Source organism: Manacus candei, unplaced genomic scaffold (assembly GCF_025592945.1).
Source record: "Manacus candei isolate 608988 ecotype Guabito, Panama unplaced genomic scaffold, ASM2559294v1 h1tg000037l, whole genome shotgun sequence".
NCBI lineage: Eukaryota > Metazoa > Chordata > Aves > Passeriformes > Pipridae > Manacus > Manacus candei.
The window spans coordinates 17,589,183-17,614,504 of NW_026138085.1; the positions used below are offsets into that span (position 1 = coordinate 17,589,183).

Sequence of the window (25,322 nt, forward strand, 5' to 3'; positions counted from 1 at the left end):
AATGGCTTTTCCATCACGAACTCTCTATCATTTTTCTCAGTCATAAAGTGCCACCAAATTTACTCAGGCATTTTTCTTCAAACGTCTGACTTTCATACAATACCCTTTCCTGTTCATTCTTACTTAGAAAGGGACTGGTTCAGGTGTTGAATGTTAATAGCTCAGACAATAAAGAACTGCAGCATCATCCTAATTTCATTTACACTCACGTAACAGTTTTCCAGAGTCTCCAAAGGAACCTGGTTTGAATGGAAAACGCCAGAGTTCAGTGCAGCCCAACAGCAGCTCAGCACCTGTCAGACCTGGAAACCAAGGGGGACAAAAAGAACCCTCTGTGTCCTTAAAGCCACAAAAGCTAATAAGTGGGAGGCAGCCTGGAGGAATTATTCAGGTGAGTCACAAGAGGAATGGCCAGGACCATTCCCCTCTGCTGCTGTACAGTCACCAACTGCTGCTGTCTCATTGTCCAGTCTGCTGGGAAGTTTCTGTTCCAGAACCTCTTTGCCCTCTTTCTTTCCATTCCATTGCTGAGGGATGGACTGTGGGCAGTATCCAACAGGGCAGACACAGTTTTCCCATTTGGTTTTCTAGGGAGAAAACATCAGTGCAATCCAACCTAGGATAAGTCCTCTCCCTCCTTGTGTAGATGCCTCTCAAAGTTTCCACACCCACAGAGATATATTATTATTCATTATATAAAATTCACTATATAAAATTATAATGGACCATTACCTATTTTATTCTTCCTTTTAGGAAAAGTGCTCCTTCCCACAGTCCCAATTTTTGTCACTTTTCTAACTGTCCAGTGGAGTTACTGCAGCATCAAGAGAGGGGCAGAAAATTAAACATGTCTTGGTGTCTCAATTCCTGAACTCCTGCATTTGGGATAAACAAGATAAGCAACATACAAGTGATTAAACTATAATCTATTTATAGCAAAGGTAAGTTGGCCACACAAAAAAATGTCAGCTACACACCCAGATATGCTGAGATGTGAGAGGGGAAATGTGTGAGTTGGTGTTAGCACAGGAGGCCAGATGAGCACTCACATTATTTCACAAGCTTCAGCAAAATCTATGGAAAGTGAGGCAATAAAGAAAGCATGAAAACCTTTGCACCTCTCCCACAAAACTATAGAATAAAGTATGTCCCAGAAAGTTTTCAAGATTTCTGATGTTTGGTGAAAGAGTGAACTGAACAATACCCTGCAAATTAAAATGGTACCATTCACAAAGTTGTCAGGCAGCTCTTGAAAAGTCACAACTTCTTAGCAACAAAAGGAGGACAGACATATCCCTTCTGGAGAACCTGGGGTGCCCTGTGGTATCTGGTATCATCAGGCAATTCAGCTGAACAATGTCATTAAACAATTTTTTCTTTGCCATGTACATATGGATTAAAACATCCAACTTGTATTTGCTAAAAAGAGTGCATGATGCTGTTCCTGGAAGGGACATATTTTGCCTGACACTTTTGTAGTGGCACTCTGGAAAAGCTCCTGTTGGTGACAAGCCATCCCCTGCCCTGTCCCTGGGGGGATTTTGCATGTGCAGTGAACACAGCAGGGATGGATCCACTGCAATCAGAGCTGTTAACTCCACCTTCTAAAACCAAAGGCCACCACTTGTGTTTGGAAAGTCTCTTTTATTTCCTTCTTCCTGCAGTTAATCAATGAATGGAACTGCCCCCATTGATAAGACTGGAGCTCTGTGTCTGCCCTGACCATCTGGGAAATCTGTGCTGGTGCTTTACCTGCACCCTGATGAGCCTTCACAGGCAGCCCTTGCCTGTGTCCATAACATAAATTATACAGGGCACGTGAACACACTTGGAAACTCGAGAGAAACAGGATAAAGGTATATTCCTTTTGCTGGGAGAAGAGCTGGAGGGCACAGTGGGTCTGCAGAGGCAGAAGGAATCACAACCAGCCTTTTCTAAGTGGATTCCAATGTGTTCAGATGGTTCTGCTCATCCCAGATAAACTACCTCATACTTCTCTGGCTCCAGCCTTCTCAGGCAGGCTTATGCCTATTTTAAAATTATTTTATATATGTCATACTATATTGGGAACTTGGCATTCTTATACAAGTTGTGAACTTTCTTGTTAAGAGATCTAACAAGTAAGAAATCAGAGGGAAGTTTGCATGCAGTTGCTAGAATTTGGCATTTTTATCCCCAAATGCTTTGAGTTTATCTTCCATTTGCAAGTATTGCAATTGTAAGCCAGTAAAAGTATTTGGGAAATAGTTTTTGAAAAAGGGATGTTGCAACAGACCATTGATGGTAGGAGTTTTCCTCTTGCATCCCTGTGTTGATCTTGCAAAGAGCCTTTCTCAATTTTTCATTGTGTGATTGGCATCCTCCCTTGGGGTGCTTTATCTCCTCTAATCCTAAAGGAAACTTTCCCCTTCTGTGGCAGAAGCAGAACTGCACTGGAGAGCTGTGCTGGTGCTGTCAGCAAGGAAGGATTGGTTCTGACACAAACTTCAGGAATATTTAAGTGCTCTCTCTCTTCTGAAGACTCTTGTACACAAAAAGGTATTGCTGACCAGAAGAGAAAGCTCATCAGAAGGCAGCAGTAAGAAAACAATTTTCTCTCTTTTGAAGTTGCCTCATTCCTGCCAAACATCAGGCTCAGATCTCTGCATCCCACACCTGAGAGGCTGGAGAGAGGAATCCTGTCCCTCCTGTGTGTGCACAAAGGTTTTTACACAATCGTGCCTCCTGTGCTGTTTGTCAAAGGGCACGATGGATCCACATCAAAAGAAACCCAATCCTGCTCACAGGCACATGGAAAAACAGCTGCAGAAGGCAGCAACACAAAGCAGTCACTTCCAGAGCTATCAAAGAAAGGCAAGGTCTGTATCTCATTTTCAAAAGCTGGTTGGGTATTTCTGAACTTCAGGGCAAAATTTCAGACAGGGTGGAGCTTATTTTTGCAAATCAGGACTGTGAGAACAGAATCAGCACTAAGATGCAGACTGTGCATCATCAGGAACCACAACTAAGAAAAGCTATTTTTACTTCTACATCTTCACTTCTAAGGCAAGAAGACATAAGATAACAAAAGTCCTGTCTAAAATATTATCCCAAAACTTTTAGTTTATTTTATTTCCTAAGAAAGCAGCAATGATTTTTCTTCTTGATGCTCATATGGATGATGTGGCATCCACTCAAAAGAGCCTTGCCAGGGAAGGTTTGGCCAAGGAGATAAACAGTACCAAGTGAGCTGAGTATTACAGACATTTCAGCCACAAATGTACTTCTTTATCTGCTTTGTAGTTACCTGCTAGAAATGTCTTTCATTTTTTGGTGGTACTGTATAGAAACTCTTCCTCAGTCACAGTTCAGAGAAAATATTTTGTGGTTAAGACTACCAGAAAAAGGAAAGGAGATTGGGAAGAAAGAGGAAGGCAATTACATTGATTAGCAGGATACAGACCATAGCCTAAAATTATCCTTTAGCCTTACAAATTAGAGACATAATACTTGCAGTATGAAAGAATGTTGTAGAATTAAAAAAGAGCTCAAAAAATCTACTTCGTTCAAAAAAGCTGGTCAATCAGACTGTTGTCATTCAACTAACAAGAGAAATGTCATATGGATTAACAATTATCTAATGGGTTTGAGTGCAAGTTTGTGTTTGTGAGGGATACACAGAAAAGAGCTTTTCATAAATCTGGTGTGTCATTAGACCACAGGGCTTCACTCTCCTATTACTGAATTACACTGGCACGTTTTTCATGTCTTGACTAGATTCTCCCTCCTCTGGAAATAAACTCCAAAATCTTGCAATAATAGGTTAATTAGAAGGCTCTGTGCCGAGGACAGACCAGATTTCAGTGCCTGATGCAGAACTTTCCTGGAGCTTGAGCATGTTCAGGCACAACACTCTTCCCCAGGGCTGCAGCTGGGTTGTTAAGACTGGTTTGAAAATAGATGTGCTCTCAGCATATGCTGACATCCAGGTCATGCACACAAGGGTGATTATCAGATATTATTCAAGAAGGAAGTTTCCAGCTTGCAAACAGTAATGCTGGGTGCTGTGTTTGACTCCACTCTGTGGAGCTTGCTCTGGTCTCCCACATTATGAGCTCAGTTAAATAGAATTAGACTGAAATGGTCTGGCTGGTGCAAGGAGGGTCCCTCTGCCAGCACACCAAAGCTCTGGGGGGCTGTTCTTGGGACATTTGGGCCACTGGACTTCTCCCAGTGCAGGCAGAGGTAACTCCTGCACCATTCCCACCTTCCAACAAGGGGGTTGCTTCTGCCCCCTCACCTCTGCAGCTGAGGACACTTTGGGAAGTGGGACTTGCACAGAGCTTTTACAGAGCCCAGAATGGCAAGGTGCTACCTGGAGAGTCAGATTGAAAGGGCAGCCAGGGCTGTGGTTTTCATGACTTTTCTTGAGGCTTCCTGTGGCAGTGAATTCCACTACACATCCTCAAAAGGTTTTATGTGCATATATATTTTCATGTAAATTTCAAACATGGTTGGGAAAAGTCCATCTTTAAGGATTTTAAAAGTATTTAAGAATTTTGGACCCAGTTATCAATTTTCTTTTTGGGTCCTGAACAATCTAAAACCAGTACTGGAGTAACAGAGTGCAATAAGGCCTCCAAAACATAAATGAGGTGTGACTGCAGTAACTCAGCAGAAGCAAACTTCCAGGGCAGACACAACCAGGTGGCCTCAGCAAAGCCCTGGGATAAGTCACCTCCAGCCAGATCCTGGGGAGAGGGAAAGCACAGAGACAGGGATGGTGGGGGGGAGGCAGGTCAGAGCCAGGGAAAGGCAAAGTGAGGCAAATTGTAGAGCCACTGTGCTGGGAGCTCCTTTAATCAGCAAAGATTGCCTTGGAAAGCTGAAACCCATCCAGCCCAGCATCTCTGTCTGTGTGGGGCTTTGTGCACTGCTCTCTTGTTTTCCTGAATATAACACATGAGAAACATTCCCATTGCTGCAGGTTGGGGAAGCATTCCCTTGTGCTCTCATCTGGCTATTCAAAAGTCTTTTTTTGCTCCTGAAAAGAGACTAATATTTGTTTTAATCCAATGTATGCCTCTATCTCCAGCTCTCTGAGTGGTCCTGCACACTACTTAATTAGAAGACCATGTGTTTCAAACTCCAGCAATGGCAGAATTTAGTCACATTTTAGCCCAGAAATGAGGACACCAAAATTAGAGCAATTGTCTGAACAATAATTTTTTTTGTTTGTTCCACTTAATATTCAAAATCAAAGTGAAGTGGCCTCTAAAAGACAATCTAATATTTATAGAGTGTATGATTATAAAGCACTTAGGATCAAAATTATGTTGCAGATGTTCATGTGGGAACTCAGCAATGCTGAAAAATTCCAAAAGGAAGCAGAAAAATTGAAAATAAACTGGAAAGTGACCAGAAGATCCTTTATATGTAAAAACCTTTTATGCAACTATGTTTTTGTCAGAATGTGCTGACTCTAATTTCGGTTCCCCAAATCTGAATGTTAAAGTGCCTCAAAGAGAATAGTTACTTATTTATGTGAATGCAAAGAAAAAGCAGAGTGGGTAAAAAGGTTGCCAATGCACTAGGGCACAGTTCCATGTCAGTCAAAGATCCAGGGAAAGCTCCATCAGGATCCAATCACAAGCACTGTTGGGGGAACATCCAGGGACACCTGGGCTGGGGAACCAGGGGTGGGCACAGACAAACCTGTTCTGGTTCTGTCCAGAGCAATTGTTGTCAGACACTTTTGAAAGAAGGATGTGAAAATCCCCTCAGTCCAGACACTCCTTCCTGGCAGTGCTGAAGCACAGGGAGAACACCAGGAGACCTGAGAGGACCATGGGAACTGGGGGAGGATGGACACAGGTTAAGGTGCAGGAAGCTGATCCCCCCTTCCTGCTCACAGGTTTCCTTGGCCTTGAAGACCACCAGAAATAAAAGAAGCTGAGCACAAAATGCATAATAATAACATGTACCTGTGAAGTGCTCCTTGGGAGCATCAACTCCTTTTTAAAAGCAGCAGCAAGATTCCCTACAACCCTATCTCTCTCTTTTTTTTTTTTTAATCCTGTACTGTCATCCTCCATAGATAAGGTAATTGGGATGCATATATTTGCATTTAAATAAACTAGATAGTAAAATAAGATAATACAACAGAAACTATTTTATGATGCCACAAAATAGTCTAATACAAAAGTTCCCTTGCTGGCAGAGGATTTCCCCCCAAACCCATGGTAATAAAATCTGAGAGACCAAAGTTTACACTATGCCAGGTCAATGCTAGTTTTCCTAGAAATGTTTATAACCACAATATTCTACCTATATCTCATTTCCTCTGCAATCTTCCTTGTTCCTCCTGCCAGGTCACAGAGATACAACATTTACCTGAAGAAATGTCACCTTGTTCCAGAGCAATGAGTAACTGGGGCAGCTCAGGGGCAGTGCTGGGAAGAAGGTGAAGCTGCTCCACTCACACTGCAAATTATTGCAGGTGCCTCAATCTACTGGAACCAGTCTGGCTCTTCCTGAAGCAGGAATTCAGAGAAAAGTGGTCTACAGTGTCCCACAGAGACAAAGGGTGGTTGGGTTTGTTCTGCAAGGTGACCCAAGCCAGACCTTTTGGAGGGAACAGCAATTATTAAGTAATTTTGGGAAATGTCACATCTTATTCCTGGAGAAAAATACATGAAGCAAGAGAACTTAACCCAGTCCTTTCAGAAACTGTGTCTTTACAGAATATCAGAGGTGCTGCAGTGAGGGACCACAGGCAGAGATTCACAAGCACATTAAAAAAGTGAGATCTAGGAAAATTTCAGAAAACTTCATTTTCTCCATTCACTCAGGCTGCATTCAGAGCACACAGGGATTACATGTAAAGAGCAGAACTGTTAAACAGAACTGGGCCAGGCCTGATGAAGCACCTCTGTTATTCAGCAGTTACTGTATAAAACCAGGCAAGGCCAAGGAGAATGGGCTGAGGGAGGCACAGGGTGTCACAGGGTGTCACGGGAGGCACAGGGTGTCACAGGAGGCACAGGGTGTCACAGGAGGCACAGGGCTGTAACACTCCACACTGGCACAATTTTGGGTCTAACAGAGGCTGGTACCCTCTCTGAGCATCTCCTCACTCTGGGGGCAGATCCTTCCTCATCAGAATCTCTGGAAGGTCAAACTCCCTCTCCCAATCTATGTTCAAGCTCTGTGTTTTCAGTAAGGTCTGAAAACACAAAAAACCTTAAGATAAAAATCAAACATGTGCTCTGGCACACTGAAGACTCCCCAGGCTTGTTTTTTTGTTGCTTTGCAGTAAATGACTCGTGCAGTCTTTGCATGAGTGCAAAATCATCATAATGAGCAACCAGTTGTCTGATTCCAAAAATGAGAGGCAGAGTGGAATCAAAGTGATATCAGAGCAGCAAATGTTAAGACTGAACCCAAAAGGAATTTAAGAAATCTAAATTCCAAACCTGATCTTCACTTACATCTGATTGCAACATTTGAGATCATATTATCATAACCTGTATTGTTAATTACTACTTAACCAATGGAAAGGAAGAAATTTTAATTCTGTTCAAAATTACTTAAGTCTGAAATGTGCCTTTAAAGCAGAATGATAAGTATCAGACTGTGAAAACATTCTGAAGAATAGCCTTAAATGAAAAATAGCAAACTCCTTTTTTTGCTATTATTCTTTCATTTCCAAAATACCCAAGAATTTAAGACACTAAATTCTAACTCATGCAAAGCTGGTTGTGTTCATCTGTTCTAAGGGCTATTTTTTGGTTGTAGAACTTTATACCATCACAAACACTGGCCCAAATTTCAGGTTTTAATTACTCTGTAATTAAAGAGCAGAACATGAAGCAGACAGGCACTCTGATGATTTGTAGCCAAGGTTTCAATGAAAACAGCAAATATTTTTTGCTTGCCTGTAAAGTAGGAGGGTGGCTGATTTCTGATGCAAATTGAAAGACTGGTTATTCAAAGCACTCCATTTCATTTTGACCCAAACCAGATGACATTCAAAGTCAAGCACAACAAAAAGCATTAATAAGCACAAATGCTGTGTGAGTCTGATGGAGAAATAAATCCACTTCTAGGCTGACTTTTCACATACAGCATTTTCGACTGAAATTGCACTGGGGCATGAATCTGTTCTTGAGTCAGAGGAAAAAGGGTCTTATCATCCTCTTCTTGCTTATACTGTTGACACAGGAGAGACCTGCAGCCAAGTCTGCCCAACAAACCCTGAACTGTTACAGCTGGTCCCAGAGTGTGTGGAAGAGCTTCTCCACCACTGCATCCCAAGGTGGTGTTCCTGTCAGAGCAGCCTAGTACAGTGTTACTGAAGTGATTTCAAGCTGATGGTTTTGCTTTTAAAAGCACCTGATTGTAATTTATATCTTCCCCTTGAAGGTGGTTACAACCTGCTGGTACTGGGGCACTTGACTCACTCATCTCCAGTTATTAACTGACCTGGGCTTGGCTCAGACCCTGAAGTGGATGATGGAAACCATAATTGTTTAACAGCTTTGCTTTGACCAGGCAATACTATGAGCCTGGGAAGTTGTCAGTCTGATTTCCTGGAATTTTACTCATTTGTTAGTTATCTTGTGTAAGCCCAGGTGACCTTACATTGTGTTCCTTCTTTTCTACTTCTTAATTACTGTCTCTGCCTTGAGTGCTGTGTTGCTCCTGCTGTCCCTCCTCACTCCCTCACACACAGTGAAGTTATAAATACCCAAACAGGGGTGCTGGGAGTTCCAGCCCTGCAGTGACGGTGCCACATTTGCGGCTCCCTCAGGATAACGTGAGTGAGACGTTTCCTGAGTGGGTGAAGGTTAAACACAACCCCAAACTGGAGCTGCTGTTGCACCAGGCTGACCCTGCAGCTCCTGCACGGCAATTTCACAGCTTTTCTTGGCAGCAGAAGACAAAGTCTTTCGGCAAAATCATCTATTTCTGTGTCTGGTACAGCATCTCTTCATTCCTCACTGCACTGCAGAGCCCCAAGACATGGTTTGTTACTTGTCATGTGAATTCTGCAAAAGAAACTATTTGCAGGAGTAGATTCCCCTTGGACAAAACCCACAGGTCACATCTGTCAATCCTGCCATTACACAACAGTCCAAGGAATCTGTCAGACCTGAGCCCCTTCTCCAGGGAACACCAGCATGAAAGGCAGTGCCTACACCCTGAGAACCTTGTTCACAAGAGCTAATTGTGACCTCTCCCCCAAGGAGCTGTACTGCCCCTGCTGAGAGAAAAGGGAGCTGTTTTTAAAACTGAAGTGTCAGTGTTCCTAATCTGGGGCATAACATTGCATAACCTGACTTCCTAGTAACACTTGCCAATCCTTTTATCAAATTCTTCCAATATTAAGATGTGCTTGATGGAATTTTTGATTTTATAACACCAAGAAATAAAGTCGAGGTCTCTTCTAAAACATATTACCCATAATTTCATAAAACACAGTTATATAGCATATGCAGACACACCCAGGGTGATTTCCTACAGAAATTTGGAAGAAACAAAGCCAATTTCAAGACTATCCTATAGGGAGTTCCACCTTTTCCTGCCAAGCAAAGGTCATTGCCAGCTGGTGGTGCTGGTTCTTGAGCTCAGTGGTAGAACCAACATGAGGCTGTTCTCAAGGTCTGGTACCCAAAGATAGGGTTCTTAGGTACTCAGAGAACAGCAGCACACAAGCTGAGGTTACAAAAGAAAATGCATTTTAGTGATTTTTCAGTGGAAAGGGGTGCCAAGGAGTTTGTACAACCCTAATTTATCACCCAGGACACAACTGAACTGGTGAGCAGTGACAGTGTCAATAAACAGGCAGAGCATTCACATATTAAATGATTCCAAATCGAATGATTCTGGTTCTAATCAACAAAAGAGCAGCACAAGAAATAGTTTAATACTTTACCACTTCATTTAAAGGCCTCTGTCTGTTTTGCAACCATTAGCCAGGTGGTCACTGTAAAGATTTGCTGATGTAAATGAACCACCCATTCTGCAAACAGAAAAATGACTGTTAGTGTCCCAGCATGGACAAAACTTCAGGAACCAGTGCCCCAGCCTTGCACTTCATCCCAGCAGGATTCCACACTAAACTATTGCCTGTAAAAATGTAGAATTGTGCAGACTGTGCTGGGTTAACCCACATCAGCAGAGCACTTTACAAGTCCCAGAGCCCGACAAACTCACAGCTGTAATTTTAAGAGCACAACACTTTAAAGACAAACAGCAGGCAGACACTGTGGACTTGGGGCTCTATCTCCTATATATTTGTTTCTGTATTTACAGCTTTGTAGGCCACTCCCATTTTTAAAGAAAGATTAACACATTAGTTTGCCCCAATTACACATGTAACAGCATTAAAGTAGGTCAGGGCCATTTATTAGAAATGACTGTTTTAGTGCAAACAGTATATTTATCTTGTCGCCCTTAGGGAAATATTCTACAGATTTTAATAGAAAAAAAGACACTTTTCTACTAACTTAGATTAGGAACACAAATATATTAAAATCTTCCCTTTTTTTTCTTAATGGACCTAGAAGGTGCCCTTTTTGAACCACAGAAACTAAAACTTCCTCTCTGGTACATGTGGTGTAAGAAACAAAAATAGTAAGAATCTTTCCTTTTATGCAGTGTGCAAGACTAGAAGTAGAACTGGACATCTCTTTTATAAGTTTCCTAGTTCACAGCCCAGCTTTAGGGTTGTTTTCACCGTGCAGCACTGCAGGGATTACCAGGACAGGCACAGAGGCAGCAGGTGACTGCCAGAGCACACTGAAGATGAGCAGAACTGCCTGAGAAGAAGCTCAGAAATACCTCTACTGCAAATATTTCCTGTATCAGGCACAAGTGAGGTATAAAGCGAGTGCAGACAAATCTTTAAGTAGCAATGCATTTATTTTACAGCCTGCCCACCCTGGCTGCTGCTCCATTAGAGCACTTTGCTGCCCAGCAGAGCTCTCCTGGAGGCAGTTTCAGTTATGAACTGTTTGCTCTGTGCTCTCCTCACAGGCACAACCATCACTCACTGCAGGCACAGGGAACCAGGGGAAGAAAAACAGCTCTCCCCAAATGCCCTCATAAATTCACAGGGAGAAATAACTGTGCAGCACTACCCAAAACCTTTAGTTTTATTAATGGCAGGGAGGCAGTAATTCTGTCCAATAAATGTTCTCAGCTTCACCTACTGGTTGAAATGGAAGATGCACCATGTTGGCCAGTTCTACTTTGCCTCATTATTACAGGTCCTGCAAACTATTAAATCACATAATCTGGTGACAAGACTGTGGCAGAAATACACTCCCAGAGAATAAATAAGTACCGTGGGAGGTTGAGCATCAACACTTCCCCTGCTCAAGTACAACTCCAAGGGCCCTGAGGAGGGCAGCAGGACAAACAAATAGAAGAAACAAAACAAAACAAATCTGAACATAACCTGGAACCTGAATGAGACCTAAGGCAGAGTGGGCTATAATTAAGTGACAGCAATGTGGGAGTACTAGAGCAGAATACAGACCCCAATAACACACAGTGACTGAATGGCAGCAGAACATCCACTGTTCCTTTCTTGCTGGATGATTTTCCCTGTCTGGAGCACGGTGAAAACACTTGCCATTCCACAGCTGTACTTTGAAGCTCCCAGCACTAAAACTCCCAGATGCCCCAAGTATTACAAGAACCACAGGCAGGTCACACTCAGGGCTGTTTTCTTGAAGCTGAATTGGCTTCAGTGCAGCTGCTCCATCACTGGGGGAAATCAGCTGAACCCTCCACACTTGAAAACTATTAAATCCCTCAGCAGCTGTACCACAGTCCTGAGTGCAGAATGAGAGAGGCCTATGGGAGCTGTGTGGTTATTCTGTGTGAGGTTTGCAGATATGAAATGACTGATGCAAACTGTGTCAGGAGTCAGGGACAGCACTGCCACTGTCTTTTGCAGTTTGTCTAAAGAAAAATTAGGAATATACCGCATTCAAACCACATGTGAACCAATTCATGTCTTAAAGTGTCCATAAGATATTTCAGGATATATTACACACAACAGAGTAGCTTTCCCAAAATAAGTGTAGATGTATCATTGATTTCACATCTCTTCTGACCCTGCATTTTCCTGGGCTTCTAGTATTTGTCACTGCTAAAGCAAAGTCAGTTGTACCTTTGAACTAAACTGCACTGTAGAGGGGCCAGGGGCAGAGACTCCTCTTAACAAGTATAGGAGTGAACAAACCCAGCTTTACTGCTCAGCCCTGCTGTAGACTTTGCTGTAGCCAACATTTCTCTGCAGCCTGGATGCAAAGAGAAACGGGGTATTAAGGTACCAGTCTGTCCATCATTCCCCTTTTCCTTCCACAGCAAGAAATTTTGAATCAAATAAGTAGAAATTCAGACAACAATACTCCACAACTTCTGTGCAAACAAGAGTGAGAGTCTGCAGAGCCCCCTGGGGCAGTGCCCCAAAGAGGGGCTGCAGTGCAAGTGCCCCCAACCCTCTGCAGGGGCTGATCCCACCAGGAGCCCTGAACCCTCCTGCCCTAAGCCAGGCTTTGGAAGCTGCATTGCTCAAGCAACTACTTGTTTGTTTTTCCAAAGCCTCAGAGCACAAACACCATCCAGGTTCCTGAAAGAGAACGTGGTGCTGTTGGCAGGAACATCACAGACCATTTTTTACTACAGATCTCCAAGTGGAGCCTCATTATGGTGCTGTTTGCAAAAGCTGAGAGCAAGTTTGCAGCTCTCCCATGTGCTGCACAGGATTTGTTCCTCTTTCTTTTCTTTGCCAGGGAGGAACACATTCTCCTAAACAGTTTTTTTTTTTTTTTTCATTTTTAGAGAAGGCTGCAGGAGACAGGGTGGAAATGGCATCAAAACACATTTTCCACAAGATTAATGTGAACTCAACCTTGCACAGCTTAACATTTTTAATCACTCCTGTGCATGTACCTTATGTGAGGACTAAAGTTAAAAAGATGTGTTTACTGAGTGGTAGCAAGCCTAAAAAAGCACAAACCAGATGAATGGATACTCAAGTGTCTGCTTAATTACGGTTAAATATAGGAGAACCATGTATAATTTCAGCCTTCAATACCCACACCTGGCACTACCCACTTCAGAGCTCCAGCACTCCCAGCACCAGCTTTCAGATGGCCCTGGGAATGGGGAAGTGGGATTCAGGCACCATGTGGATGGCCCAGCCCTGGGGTGACAAAATCTCCTGCAGTACTGACTGTGCTGATGTTGATCTACCCACTTGTGTGCTGCTTCATTTTGTCTGATGAGATGTTCTGACTCAACATCATGGCCAGAGCCTGGATGCGTGGGAGCTTCTGCAGGGGGTCTCCACTTCTGGAACAATCTCTTCTCATCCCTGAATTTCAGGTCACTTTAAACACTGAGGATAGAGGCCAGTGATGCCTTGCACATTATAAAAAAATGATAAAAAAAAAAAAAAGAAAAAGGTAACTAAGACTTATTGCCAAAACAGCAGAAGGTAACTGTGTGATAGAAGAACTTCAAAAAAATTAATATTTCCAGGTAAACTAGAAGCAACTACTCTACAAGCACATAGTACAAAAAACATATCATTGGGGATACATTGGCAGCTGGGATGAGACTTGCAGGAAAACTGCAGTTTTTACATGGATTTTCAATTTTCCATGGGGATATCCCAATACACACAAGGTCACCTCACCCCTCACTGAAATGCAGTTCCTGTGCAGTGGAAGGTGGTGACCAGTTAAGAGCAGAGTGACACCATCATAAGGGCTTTGAGCAGCAGAGTTCCAAAAGCTGGAAGGGGAAATTTAGGTGGGCAGAATGTAATTATCCATTTGCAATTCAGCCAGATCCACACAACTCTGAACTCTCCATTTGCTGCCAACCCAAACAACAGCACAGCCCCAGCGTTTGCAGCAGGACTGGCAGGCAGCTCTCAGGATAAGCAGCAGGTACCTCACGAGCTGTTTGCAGGATGGCTGGAGGGAGAACAGCCAGAACACAAGCCAGAAAAGCACCAGGCAGCGTGACAAGCACTCTGGCACTTTGAAGTCAAGGGCCAAACCTTTTTCACACATTAGAGATTTAAAAAGTTATTTGGCATATCAACTTTCTTGCAAGCAACTGCAGCCATCTGGCTTTCTTTCAAAGCTCCCACCCAGACAGCTCCTTTATTTATCCAGCCCCTGGGGAACCTCACACATTCTGACAGCTCCAGCAGATGGGTACTTTCCCTCTCAGTTCCCATCTCTCTAGATCCCTGCTTTGACTCTCAGTAGCTTTCTGTTTCCAGACATGCTGCTGAAGCTGGAAATGAGTGCCAACTGAATCACATCTTTCCAACGAGACACTCTAAACTGTGTTCTCAGCACTTAACAGGCCATCTACAGTCCCCTGGGCATGTGCTCTCAGCCTGTGTTCCTGCATCCCCTGCATTCTCCACACTGTGCATTTGGAGGGACCAGAGTGTTCCCCTGTCAGCACCCTCAGAGCCACCCAGGTCCCTTCACCTGCTCCCTGCTGTGCTCTGGGTGCTCATCCAGAGTATCCAAGCACTGTCTGAGAACAGCACAGCAGATGCAGAGCAAATAAACCCTCCCCAGATCCTCAATTGTTCCCTCTTCTCACTCACTAAGAGCATAAGGGATTTTTGCTGCTTTCTGAGCACCTTGTCTTTCAAGGAAGGGGGAGAGCTCCAAGAGTAACAGTGAAAGCCAGAGATTCCTAAGGGAAAATGTGGCAGACACTGGGAGAACACTTCTTGCTATCAAGATTAGAATAATAGTTGTATCATTTATAAACATATAAGATTTATGGATTCTCCTTCATTTTCCTGCTGCAGGGGATGAACCTGTTCTGAATTGAGAGCTTGAAAGGAAACTCTTGTGAGGTTATGCCCTGAGCTGCTGAGTTTGGAGGCACAGAATAATTTACACTGGACAAGACCCCCATGCCAGAGCAGGGCCAACTTCAGAGGTACAGGAGGTTTCTCAGGGCCTTGTCCACTCAAGTTCTGCAAATCTGCAAGGACAGAGGCACCAGAGATACTTCTCCAGGAAATTCAGAGATGTGCAGACTAAAGGTTGACAAGGATACCAGTTCTTCTGTGTGATTGGGGTAGTTCTAGGGAGATACTCCCTGCCCAAATATCCATAGTCACATTCCCATCTTTCTTTAGCCAAAAGGAAAGGTGAGAGTCTTACAAAGGATGATTTGAGAGAATCTGTCTGAGATAACACAAGGAGCCTGTCTCTTCTAATTATTTCCTGTCTAGGGAAATAATAAATCTACAAGGTCAATGCTTTAAATTAAGTATCTACACTTAGGAGGTGTAAATATCCAGCAAAGGATAAATAACAATTTCCTAAATATCCTGGGAAAAATAGCCCCATCCACTATTACTGTAGCACTGTGGATGTCCAGAGTTTAAACTGATGAACATACCTAGAAATCTCCCCAATTTCACACTGCCCTCCTTCCTTCAGTCAACTGAGTCAAACACAATATAAACTGCAGGTGTTGTGGGAGAGGTGGGTATGACCTGAAGGTTACAGCCTTTTATTCAAGTAACTTAAATATTTATTTTTTTAGAGCCACTTGAAGTTATACAAGGTAGTAGAAAAAGGAGGAGAAGGAACCATGTACTCTTTTTTCTCTCTGCATTGCAGAACCCACTCATGCTCCAGAGAGGTACAGACTAAAAAGGCAAACTTTTCTGCAGCCATATGTCCCTAGTTTGTTATGGGTGGTGTGGCCTTATTTTTAATTATCAGTTTATTACATGTTTTAGGGCTGTTAAACTAATTAGCTACTGCACCAGAGGTGGAACACCTGCATTGTTTCCAACACAAAGTAGTTAAGCTTTAGCAGAGTGATTCAGAGTAGTTTTATTGGATTCAAGGATTTAATCAAAATTAACATTCAGGAAAGTATGACATTTGTTTTCATTCAAAAATTACGTGCAACAGTGTCTTTAACACAACTCCTTTGACACCATTTTCATTATGTTTAACTAAACCAAGGCCTTTTTGGAACTGGCAGCTAAACATTTAAGTCTGGGTTTAACTGAAAGCTCAGTTAATGGACACAACCAATCTGAAAGTGTATATTGGGATCAGAATATGGTCTGAATAGGCTTGGTCAGCAAAGGCAAGACTATGAATTTTTCATTTAAACTCCCTTAGATATGTGAAAATTCTGCCTGAGAGGGTCCATCTCCCACTGTACCACAGTTCTGTGGGGCTGGACAAGGACTGGTGACCCCAGCTCAATGGGAGAAGCTGTGGGAGCTGCAGCCAGCCCAGCTCTGTCCCCCTGGGCACAGCAGGGACACAGGAGCTCCAAAGGGACCTTGGAGCTGAGGTGTCAAAGCTGCATCAGGGGCTGAGCTGGTCCTGCAGGACTGGGAGCAAGGATAAGGATTAGAAGGGAAGGATTAGAAGGGAAGCCAACCTCACACGCCCCAGTAAGTGCCAAATAAATAGTTCAGGGGTTTAAAGCTGTTGTTTGACTGTCAGCAAACAAGAGCCACAGCCACACTCAGGCCTATTGAATAAATTATTCAAAGTACAGCAGCACAACTCTCATCATTTCCTGGCAGAAACCTTTTCCTCTGCTCCTTGAACATCCCCAGCTGGTCAGGCAGGAACCAGCCGTGGCCATCCTGGTGTGTTCTGTCCTCTGCCTCCTCACTGCCCAGCACACCCTGGTGGAAAGGAGCCAGTCCTTTTAAGACAGCCCATGTTAAAAAATTGTGATGGCAAAGTCAGGTTAAAGGTTAAGGAGAGCAAGAAGCCATGATGCAGTTATGTTATTTACTTGGAAGAACTGCTATCAAGTCCACTAAAACTAACAGTGTCTGTGCCACTAAAAGACAAACAATAAATACAGAATGCTATGCTGTGTGATTTTCTGCATCAATTATTGCAGCTGGGGTTTATTATTGGGTTTTATTTAAAGGGTGGCACAAGGGTTTGAACAGGCTAAGTGGCAAGGAAGCAAAGCTTTATAGGACATTTTCATTTTCAAGCTCCTGATTGCAAAGCAATATATTCTTTCAGCAGCCAACACTGCCAGAGATGTTGGTTTAGATTTTTATGTGAGCTTTCAAAAGGAAAGAAGGACTTGTAGCCAAGCAACACATTTGAACAAAAAAATTGCTGGTGGCACTGCCAGAGCAAACTCCCAAAGCTCTCCATTAGCACCTGCCCTGCAGAGCCCTGGGGGTCAGACCTTGCTCAGGTCACTGTGAACGTGGCTGGGCAGGGGCTCGTGTTTGAGCCCCCAGGGCACAGCAGTGCCTGTCACAGCCCAGCAGCAGCATTTGGTGTGCTTGGCACTCTGTGCTGGGATGAGCTCCTGGTGTTCCAGGTCAGCCCCAGAGCTCACAGGGCACTGCAGGGCCACCTCTGACTGCACAGGTTGTGCTTTCAGCTGGACTTACTGCCAGACATTTCAGGACATCAGGAAACTATAATTTAAGCCTTATTTTCAAGTGTTCTTGGCAACGTGTGGCTCTTGCTGAGAACTCCTGGGCAGATTTGCAACAGAGCCAGGATGGAGTCACAGGCAAGTTCCTGACAATCTGCCACCTTCCCAAGGAGGGATTTCTGAAGGAATCTGTCCTACCTTAGTCCCTCACCATCATTCACCTGACAGCAGCCCAAATGTGCTCAGAAGAAAGGTAAAGCCAAGAGGCTGAGTCTGCAGCAGTGTTTCTGGGGCACAGGTTTCAGCAAACTGCTGCCCTGGTGGGGATCACTGAGAACACACTCCCTCCTGTTGGCTGCAGGGATCAGAACACTGAACAGAGATGAGAAACTAAGATACAGATTGGCCACAGCAGCTTTCCTGACCTTGTCCTGCTTCCTCTCTGAAACCTGTGCTCCCTATTTAGTTCTCAGAGGAGCAGAGGAAGAAGGGGGTTCTGAGCAATGGAAGGGAACTTGCCAGCAGGTCAATCTTTGGAGCTGCTGCCACTCCATTCTCCTGAGTATCTCTCAGGGCATTCATCCATGCTGCTCTGATGCACAGAACTTCTTTGCTCTGAAATGTAACACAAGGCTCAGTAATGGCCCTTTTAAGCAAAAACTCCATTGCACTTGCCTGTGTGTAAGGGAAGATGACAGGGGTGACACCCAGGCGGGTCTGTGACATGAAGATTTGTGTCTCAGTAGATTTATGTCATACATGGACACTGTTCATCCTCCTGGGAAAAGAGAATATCTTTTTTCATGTTATCCAGTATGACTTTCCTCAAGCTCTCTGATTGAAATAACTTGAAAAACACAGTCACAGTTTTACAGATACAGATGGAAAATGGCACTTAACAAAAATGCCAGGTTAAATGACAGATCAAGCAGTTAGGAAAAGCTGCAGATAAGAATGATTCAGAGTTACTGTTCTCTTGATTTGTTTAGAGAAAAGGGATTTTAGTCTTAAATAGCAGATTGAAATCTTGTGGATTGAATTAGAAGAAAAATCTGAGGCTCTCTGCTCACTTCTCCTACTGTTGAAAAAATAAAGTATTTTAAAATCCACTTCATATTCTCAGTTCTCATCTGTGAAACCCCCTTGTGAGATATCCTGCAGCAGAAAGAAGCAGCAATAACTTCAGGGCCTCTGTGTCTATTTGGCAGCCAGTTAACTTGTCAACACAGGGAGATGTATCATTAAGCTCTAACAGTATAGCCTATTCTGGCATAATTGTTGCATAATGATTTTCTTTGACTTTTCCACACGAAAAAACCAGCTTGTTTATAGCTCATAATACTCCAGCATTTTCATTTCAGACAAAAATGCCAAGTTAGGAACAAGATAAAGTAAAATTTAAATTAATATTTCTCAAAATGGTTATCCATCTTTTCCACCCTGGCAGGAGTGGGATTTATGGACAGTCCCTTCCCTGCATGGTCTCTCTCCTGTCTTTGTACGAGCCATATGCAGCATAACACAGCTCAACATTGGGGGGTTGCCATTCCTGGTACCACACCTGGCACATCCCAATACCGTGCCCTTTCCCCCTGAAATCCCCCCCTTTTCCAAACCTCCAGACAAATCAGCCTGGCAACACCCCCCAAAGCCACCGAACTTCGCTGCCACCGCTTTGGTTGCAGCAGGAGGAGGAGGAATGTGGTCTCCAAGGTTACTGGGACACGAGTCCTTCGGAGATTTCAGGCAGCTCATGGAGTCGCCCAGAGATGTGTTCCCTCGGGAAGCAGCGGGTGGGAGCAGAGGCATCGTCTGCACTGCCAGGAGGGGAGAGCCCTGCAGAGCCACACATGGGCACTGTCTGCACTGCCAGGAGGGGAGAGCCCTGCAGAGCCACACATGGGCACTGTCTGCACTGCCAGGAGGGGAGAGCCCTGCAGAGCCACACATGGGCACTGTCTGCACTGCCAGGGTGGGCAGTGCCCTGCAGAGCCACATACAGGGACTGTCTGCACTGCCAGGGTGGGCAGTGCCCTGCAGAGCCAGCCGGGCACGGGCCGGACCCAGGGCTGGACTCCGGAGGGTCCCACAGCCCCGGAGGGTCCCGCAGGGCTGGGAACACTCTGCAGCCCCCAGTGTGGGTCAGAGCTGTGTCTGAGAGCCCAGCCCGGCCCAGGGCAGACCCCCTCGGTGCCTCGTGTCCGTCAGCACAGGACACAATTTGCAATCAGATGCAGAAGCCAAGGGAACCAACTCCTTTATATTCCAGTCAGCCTCAGCTCTCCTGCAAAAGGGATCAATTGCCCGATCATTGTCTCTGATGCATGCAGTAAGGGCAGGCTTAAAGATGTTTTTTGACCTTTCCTATCTCCATAAAATACTTTAGGGTAGAGCCCAAACATCAGAATTAGTGTATATTCCTCCATGGGTACCAGAATGAGGCAGGTAAAGGTCTGATCTCAGTTACCCAGGCAACTGCAAACAGCACAGGCTGCTCATGTTCATCAGAACGTTTTTTTAAAAAGCATTCAGTCCTGGAGTCTGCAGTGTTTCCAAGTAATTATATTCATATGGTGCATATATGCTGCAAAAATAGCTTCTTCATTTTCTGCCAGCCAAATTAACCATGAAAACGGACCAGTTTAGGAATGTAATTATTACAGACTAATTTGGCAAACTAGACAGGCAGTGTTACCTCAGCCTGGGCAGCCCTGTCTCCTGAGATTTCACTTGCCTGAGGCCTTTTTAAAAGAGCAAGACAGCTGGGAGCAGGCACTGGGCAGGGAGGGCAGGAAGGGTTAGGATGGAAGGGGCTCTTCTTGGAGCTTCATTTCTACAAACAGGCTGCTGCAGATCTTCTGCCAAAGCTCAGAAAATTATCAGTGTTGCAATGGGGAAGGGATAACCACCACCACAGTGGGAGCTGGGATCAAATGTTCAGAGCTGAAACAAGCAGGGAAACAATGCAGACAGTCCCACCTGAACTGGGCTGTGAGGGGGAGGAACCATGGGTGTGAAACGGGACAGTCGAGGGGTGACACTACACCAGGAACTGTGGGAGGGAAAGGTGGGGCTGGCTCAGAGAGAAACCAGATTTGCTGTTCTGGGCCCCAAGACATTGGAGGTGGTGTAGGTTCCACAGTCTGTCTTCTGGGAAGGCCATTTTCAGGGATGTCCCTCCCAGGTCAGTGCTGCTGTGCAGGGAGAGAGAGTACAGAGCTGGGGGCTGCCTGTGCCCTGCACAGGACCTGTCACCCCTGTCCCTGTCACCCCTGTCCCTGCACAGGACCTGTCACCCCTGTCCCTGTCACCCCTGTCCCTGCACAGAGCACCTTCTCCCCCTGCCCCACTCCAGCCCTCAGTGACCCTTCCTTGGGCCATCAAGTGCTGCCAATGTGGCTGCAAAGGTGTTTTGCTGCTCTCAGCAACACGCCCTCTTTGCTTTCCCCTACAATTGCCCTTCCATGCAGAATCCCAGAGCCAGGACTCAGCCTTGCTAGGCTGAGTTTAACAGGTCAGCTCCTGCTACTGGCCCTGCTGAGCCCCCTCTGAGCAGGATGGGAATTTAGGATGGAGAACAATAAGGTTGGATTTGGTTTTACATATATATATTATATATTTTTTTTTCCTCTCTGCTAATGGCAGGGATGGAAAAAAAAGCCACATTGTACATGCTGCTCAAATACTGCAAATGGATTTCTGTTAAAAGTACAACATTCTGGGAAAGCACTTACAGACTTCCAAGGAGCTGCCCTGGCTGGATAACGTCACATACAACACCTCAAAGTGAAAAACCCAACAAGAAAGCTCCACTACTTCACCACATTATGGTAGTGATGCTCTCTTGAAGACACTTCTATAACCTGAAGGTAACTGTTAAGAAAAGAATGGTTATCAAAAATTTTAAAGGATTTTTTGCAATTAGATGTTGATACCACATTTCAGTTCCTCTACCATGAAAAGAAGCAATAAACATTAAGGCACAATGAGCTCCATGAGCATGAATTCATTCTTTAGATAAGGCTTGAAAGATAGCAACATGGAAAATTATAAAGACTGGTTCTGGATGGCCCAAAACCAAGGACAAGTGTGGATTTTGACCATTTTGAGAAAAAAAAAAAGAGACACCTCAAGAGATATAGTGGCAGTAAGTCAATGTATATAAAGCAGGCAAACAAGAATAGATGAAGCAGACAGAAAAAGTGAATAATAGCTGTGGGGAATGTGAGCCAGGGCACTGCCAGCTGATCCTCCACTTTTTGTCTGTCAGCTAGAGTGATTGTCACACAAGTTGGTTACTATTATCTTGGCTACAGACACTTTCTCTACAGGACATTTATCAAGCTGGACATTTTAATGAAATACATTTAGAAACAAAAAAAGCTCTTTTTTTATTATTTTTCATAAAGGGATGATAATGACAAGGATCTCTCTAAGTGTCTGGCTGTTTTCTGATATACACGAGTTAGCTGCAAAATCTTTAAAATAAGAACAACTTGTTAAAAGAGATTAGTATAAATCCATATGAAAACCTTTGTGGTTTTTTTTAATGGACAGAACCTGTCATTTCCTGTCAGATGTTCTCAGTTGGTAATTATTGTACCTATTTTTTTTTTTTTGCCTTTCATGTATCGTGAGCTCGGTGGAAAAAAAAAAAGTTACATCAAAGAACAAATATAAAAATAGGTTTTAAAAGCCTTACAAAGGGGATGCTTTAGAAAATACACCAGATGACATCCTAGTGCCCAAGCAAGGCAGAAGTTATTAAACCTTCCATCTGGAGGAAAGAATGGCTCACTTTGCAGGAGGAAGATGAAAGCCCAGCTGTTAACAGGCAGAAATAAGTAGCTGTTGTCGTCCTTCTGGGCAGGAACAGCTCCCAGTGAATGGCTATAATTTTTGCTGCGCACTGGCCAAAAATGGCCCACCTTGTTCTGTGTGTCACCTCTTTTCCATCAGCCTCTCACTGCTTTTTCCACCGCTGTGAATCCCAGATTTGCACAGAGCACCTCTGGGGAAACACTCGGTTCCGAGGCAGCGATTTCAGGATTCAGAGAATCCTCTGCCTTCCGCTTCTGGGAAAGGCTGATTCCCCCTCCTGTCACTGCCCCCTGTCCCAGGCCAGCTCCTGAGGTGGCTTTGGCTGCTCCCCCAGTCCCTGAGGAGCAGGAGGGTGAAGTGCAGCTGCCTCCTGCAAACCCCCATCTGCTGTGGGTCTGTGCTCACAGCACACGTGGGAATCCAGCCATGGGTTCAGACATTTAACTTCTGTGTGTACTGGGGGGATTTCTGCCCGTCCAAAAGCAGAGGAAACCTTTGATAACATGAAAATTATTTTTACTTCTAAATTAAAGTTTCACTCAAATGAAAAACAGAACTTGGAAAGCTGATTGGTGGGGTCATCTGAGAAATTATTTCAACAGCAGAAAAGTTTTACACTATAGAGATGTTTGCTCCAGTTCAAGAACTGATGTACAGGCAGACCCTACATTTAGAACTGTAGACACCATTTCCCATTCTACAATGAACTAAACACCTGAATTTTTAATCATATCCAACTATTCCGGCATCCCGGATTTTCACACTCTTAATGCCAACACAGTACATTACAATTCTGTCTTTATGTCTCTCCAAGTCCCAAAGTCAGGTTCTTGAGCCTAAGAAAGTGCACTACAATCTTTATGAAATGTTTTATTTATTTATTAAATCTTTGAATTTATTTAGAACCCCAGAAAATAAAAGCCTACTGAACTTTCCATTTATTCTAGTCTGGCTTCAACCCATTCCTTTATGTGACATGAGAATTCCTTTTGCTGAAGCCCCTGTTTAAAGGTTGTGACAGTTTGCACAGGACATGATAGGACTTGTAATGTCATGGCTGACAAGGTTACAACCTTCACTTGTTGACATCTTATCAAATAGTCTCATTCTTGTTCAAATCTTGGCCTGAGTTACTTAAAATGACACTTCTTCCGTTGCCAGTGACTGAGTCAGCCAGTAATTGCTGCTCAAAATAATATAAATTCATAAAAATAAATGATAGGAGATAGTTATTTTTAACAAGTTTGACTTGGTTCCTGAAATATCACTTAGTGACACAGAATAGTAACTCATGCAAGGGTGAACCAGTTGGAAAGTTGGAGTGGATTATTCATGGGATTGACAGCCCTGCAAGGAACAGCACAGGAAGCTCTGCCCCCTCCTGCTTCCTTTCCCCCATTCTGCATCCACATTTGCACAGGACCTACCAAAACACTCCCTGTGCAGGTCAGGAATCTGCCAAATTTGTCCAAACATCTGGAAACCTTGAACTGCTTTGTGAGGGACACACGAGGTGAAGTGGCAGATTTCTGGATTTAGTCAAGCTAGTTTTCATTTGCCATCTAACCAGGATTTTAAAACAAGTCTTCAAAGGAGAAGGAGTTAAACACTTTAACTTTCAACTCCCTTGTTTCCAAAGCACAAGCTTGCAGATATACTGGTACTCCCTTGATAATACTCAGCTGTAGCACATAAGACAGACAAGCTGAATTTCTGTATCAGGACCACGAGTCCCTAAAATGCAGGTTTATAGCTGTACAAAGTCTCTTATGTTGGCCAACTGCCTTAAAGAACTTTTCCTTAGTGGCACCAGAGGTTCATCCCAGTCTCACCTGGGCACAGAGCTCCTGTGCAGAGATCCCTGTGCCCAGGCACTCCAGGGCTGGGCAGTTGCTTTATGGCAACCACGACCCTTGTGAGCTCCCAGGAGCCCGGAGGGTGGAAGCAGGGCAGCCACAGGAGCTGAGGGGCAGCATCAGAGCCCACCAGAGCTGGGGTGCTGCTGGAGCCAACAGCGGTGCCAGGGCTGGGTCAGTGTGGGAGAGGCAGAGCCTGGGCCAGCACAGGGACACCCAGGGACCAGCCTGGCCCTTGGCAGGGAATGCCAGAGGGTTAATAAAGCTGCTCAGCAGGGCTGAGAGTTGGCAATAAGAAGGTTAAAAATAAAGGAACAAGAGACCCAGCACAAAACATCCAAACCCCTCAATAACAATGAGGGAGGAATCTGAACTATTGAGACAAGGAAGATTAGCAAGGATTGACTTGCTTACTCCTCACACAGCCATTGATTTTAATGTCATTTTTTTAGCTCTGGGCACTCAATGCCAGCTCATTTCTTTTTCCAAAATTGTCCCATTTCAATGGGAAGGAAGAGCAATGCATTTAGAAGACTTCTATTAATGAAATATGAAAAAAAAGGAGTAAGTTTCTAAGTTCTAGAGAGGAGTATATGTTCCTGTTGTCTTTTCTGTCCCCAGGGTGGTGGTGGAACCATGAAGACATGTGCCCTTGTTTGTTAGCAGTGCCTTGTTCTCATGGATGCTGTGTCCAGCAGTGGGAAGCTCAGTAGGACACTGTGGGTCTGCACTGGGCTGTATTTGGGAGACCTTTCCTAGTTTTCATCCTGCCACAGGTTTGTGTGTGACCTGCATTGCTTTGTGAAGCTTTATAAACTACCTGTCTTGATTGCAAGATCTTTGGGGTGTGACTTCTTATTGCAAATGTGTCACCAGGGACTTAATATATTTATTGCAACCCTTCCCTTAAAACTCTAGAATAAAAAATAAACTTATCATCAGCTGAGCCTCTGATCTGAATTTATCATGACCTGTAACAAGATTCCCCTTTTTTACTTGCCTTTCTCTTTTCACTGATGAGGGGATTATTTGTTAACTCCCAACAACCATTTGTCTCTGCACTACAGTTCTCATTCACTTCTGTGTTGAACATTTACCCAGGCATGTTGTGTTGAAGTTATGGGAGTTGTTTTTCGAGCTGATTTTGAACCTGGTTTAATCACACTTTACATTTATCTGCCCTCTGTGTTGGAAGACCTCACCTATACTAACATA

At 44.1% G+C, this 25,322-nt stretch overlaps 1 protein-coding gene across 16 annotated transcripts in view; it reads right to left on the bottom strand.

The window, feature by feature from the left end:
• Positions 1–25,322, bottom strand: part of ATP10B (ATPase phospholipid transporting 10B (putative)) — a 218,894-nt gene that overhangs the window by 47,768 nt on the left and 145,804 nt on the right. For 11 of the 16 annotated variants that reach the window (XM_051794024.1, XM_051794021.1, XM_051794017.1 and 8 more), the window contains 2 exons: positions 9,917–10,003; positions 733–875 (listed from right to left, as the gene is read on the bottom strand). The gene's annotated coding sequence lies outside the window, so the exon portion shown is untranslated. Of the gene's footprint in view, positions 1–732; positions 876–5,694; positions 5,834–9,916; positions 10,004–13,255; positions 13,420–25,322 lie in introns of all 16 variants that reach the window. The other 5 variants (XM_051794010.1, XM_051794014.1, XM_051794009.1 and 2 more) reach the window with 4 other exon arrangements.